The following is a 2,927-nucleotide window of genomic DNA, read 5'->3' as shown; positions in this document are numbered from 1 at the left end:
GAGACCCTGAAGGCTGTGCAGCGGGAGAACTGGAGGCTGATGCCCACCCAGAAACCAAAGCTACTGAGGCCGCGCCTGCTGTCTGGTGAGGAGTGTGTGCTGGATAGCCTGCGCATCTACCTGCTACCGGATGGGCGTGAGGAGGGTGCCGGGGGCAGTGCAGGGGGGCCAGCACTGCTCCCAGCTGAGGGCGCCGTCTTCCTCATCACGTACCACGTCATCTTCACAGGGATGCTCACAGACCCCCTGGTGGGGGAGCAGGTGGTGTTCCGCTCCTTCCCGGTGGCCGCGCTGACCAAGGAGAAGTGTATCAGCGTCCAGACCCCTGTGGACCAGCTCTTGCAGGACGGGCTGCAGCTGCGCTCCTGCACATTCCAGCTGCTGAAAATGGCCTTTGATGACGAGGTGGGGTCTGACAGTGTCGAGCCCTTCTGCAAGCAGCTGCATAAGCTGCGGTACACGCTGGATGTCAGGGCCACCTTCTCCTTCACCCTGGGCTCTGCCTACACACTGGGCAGGCCACCCCGTGTCTACACTGGGCAGGCCACCCCGTGTCACCAAGAACAAGGGTCTTTCCCTCAGAACCCTGTCCCAGAACCTGGTTAAGAATGCTAAGAAGACCATTTGGCGGCAGCATGTCGCTCGCAAGAAGTACAACCCCCCAAGCTAGGAGCGCTGGGGCCAGCCCCCTGAGGACCAGGAGGACAAGATCTCAGTGTCTGAGGAGCTGGAGCCCAGCACGCTGACCCCGTCCTCAGCCCTGGAGCCTTCAGACCGCATCACCATGAGCAGCCTCCTGGTGGAAAGGACTTGCCGCGATTACCAGTACCTCGGCCTGGGCACCCTGAGCAGCCGCCTGAGCTGGGTCAAGTCTGAATCCTTCTGCATTTCTCCGGTCAACCGCATGTATACCATCTACTGCAGCTACCCGGGGCTGCTGATCGCGCCCCAGAGTGTCCAGGACAACGCCCTGCAGCATGTGTCCCACTGCTACCGCCAGAACTGCTTCCCCGTGGTCTGCTGGGGCAGCGGGCGGTCCAAGGCAATACTGCTGCGTTCTGGGGGCCTGCATGGCATAGGTGTCGTCGGCCTCTTTAAAGCCCAGAACGCACCTTCTCCTCCAGTTCCAGGCGGACTCCAGTAGTGTGGAGCAGAAGAAGTACCTGTAGGCTGTGGTCAGCTCCATGCCCCGCTACTCCGGTGCATCCGGATGCAACACGCTTAGCGGCTTCTCCTCAGCCTACGTGGGCAGCCACATTCCCAGCCCCAGAGCCAGGGTCACCACACTGTCCAACCCCATGGCAGCCTCAGCCTCCAGACTGACTGCACCCCGAGGTAAGTGGGGGCAGTGTCGGGATTAGTGGGCGCAGCAGTGGGCTTGGAGCCAATGTGGGCACCTGGCTAGCTGGCAGAGACGTGCTGGCCCCACCCCAGGCCAACGGCTGCCCCTTGCCCCCCAACCAGGACTTCCTGTGGCTGCAGCGAGCAGCCCTCTACATCCTCGGGGACAAAGTCCAACTCAAGAGTGTGAGGCCAGATCCCCTGCAGCAGTGGGAGCTGGTGCCCACTGAGGTATTCCAGGAGCGGCAGGTGAAGGCTAGCTTCAAGAAGCTGCTGAAGGCATGTGTCCCAGGCTGCTCTGCTGCTGAGCCCAGCCTAGCCTCCTTCCTGCCCTTGCTGGAGGACTGGAGTGGCTGATTCAGATCCACAAGCTGCTGCAGGTGTTGGTGCTGGTGGGGAGCTCCTGTACTCAAGCTCCTCCGTGCTGATGGGCCTGGAGGACGGCTGGGCCATCACCACGCAGGTGGTATCCTTGGTGCAGCTGCTGTCAGACCCCTTCTACCGCATGCTGGAGGGGTTCTGCCTGCTGGTGGAGAAGGAGTGGCTGTCCTTCAGTCATCGCTTCAGCCACTGGAGAGACCACATTCTGGCTGGACAGAGCAGCAGCTTCACACCATCTTCCTGTAGTTCCTGGACTGCCTACACCAGGTCCACCTGCAGTTCCCCACGGAGTTTGAGTTCAGCCAGTTCTACCTCAAGTTCCTTGGCTACCACCATGTGTCTCGCTGTTTCCGGACCTTCCTGCTGGACTCTGACTATGAGCACATTGAGCTGGGGCTGTTGTAAGAGAAGGGGCAGCGCAGGGGCCAGCTGCCTTGCAGGTCTGTGTGTGGACCGGATGAGCAAGAGGATACCCATGTTCCACAATTACATGCATGCACCCGAGGACACAGAGGTCCTGCGGACCTACAACAACGTGTCCAGTCTGAAGGTGTAGGACTTCTACACTGAGGAGATGCTGGCTGAGGGCCCTCCCTATGACCAGAAACTGGCCCAGGGGCCCCCTGAGCCCCAAAGGAAGAATGGTCTGAGGGAGGCACTCCCCAGAGCAGGCGCAGTATGGTGTGGCCTGCTACCACAGCTGCCCCGGAGCCCAGCCTGACGCCATCTCACGCCTGCTGGAGGAGCTGCAGAGGCTGGAGACAGAGCTGGGCTGACCCGCTGAGCGCTGGAAGGACACCTGGGAACGGATGAGGCTGCACAGTGCCTCGAAGCCCGGCCAGATGGACGTGGCACCCCTAGCTGCCTCCTAGCGTCCCCTGCACCCCACCACCGCTGCTCGCTGGTTATGTACCAGCAGGAGGAACCCCTGGGCTCCACCCTGAGCCTCAGCCTGGAGAGGGACCAGAGAAGTGGCTCGACCGCATCTGGCTCCCACCAGGCTGCCCACTGCAGCACCAGCACCCTGTACAGCCAGTTCCAGACAGCTGAGAGTGAGAACAGGTCCTATGAGGGCACTCTGTACAAGAAAGAGGCCTTCATGAAGCCTTGGAAGGCACGCTGGTTCATGTTGGACAAGACCAAGCACCAGCTGCGCTACTACGGCCACCGTGTGGACACTGAGTGCAAGGGTGTCATGGACCTGG

The 2,927-nt window shown here is 61.3% G+C and overlaps 1 pseudogene across 1 annotated transcript in view; it reads left to right on the top strand.

Moving 5' to 3' along the window:
• LOC105531436 overlaps nucleotides 1–2,927 on the top strand; it is a 51,261-nt pseudogene that overhangs the window by 44,684 nt on the left and 3,650 nt on the right. The window contains exon 3 of the transcript XR_001004802.1: nucleotides 4–2,926. The product of XR_001004802.1 is annotated as a myotubularin-related protein 5-like (transcript). The remainder of the gene's footprint in view (nucleotides 1–3; nucleotide 2,927) is intronic.

This window comes from Mandrillus leucophaeus, unplaced genomic scaffold, assembly GCF_000951045.1.
Source record: "Mandrillus leucophaeus isolate KB7577 unplaced genomic scaffold, Mleu.le_1.0 Scaffold886, whole genome shotgun sequence".
Lineage (NCBI taxonomy): Eukaryota > Metazoa > Chordata > Mammalia > Primates > Cercopithecidae > Mandrillus > Mandrillus leucophaeus.
This window is presented reverse-complemented; position numbering and strand designations above follow the sequence as displayed.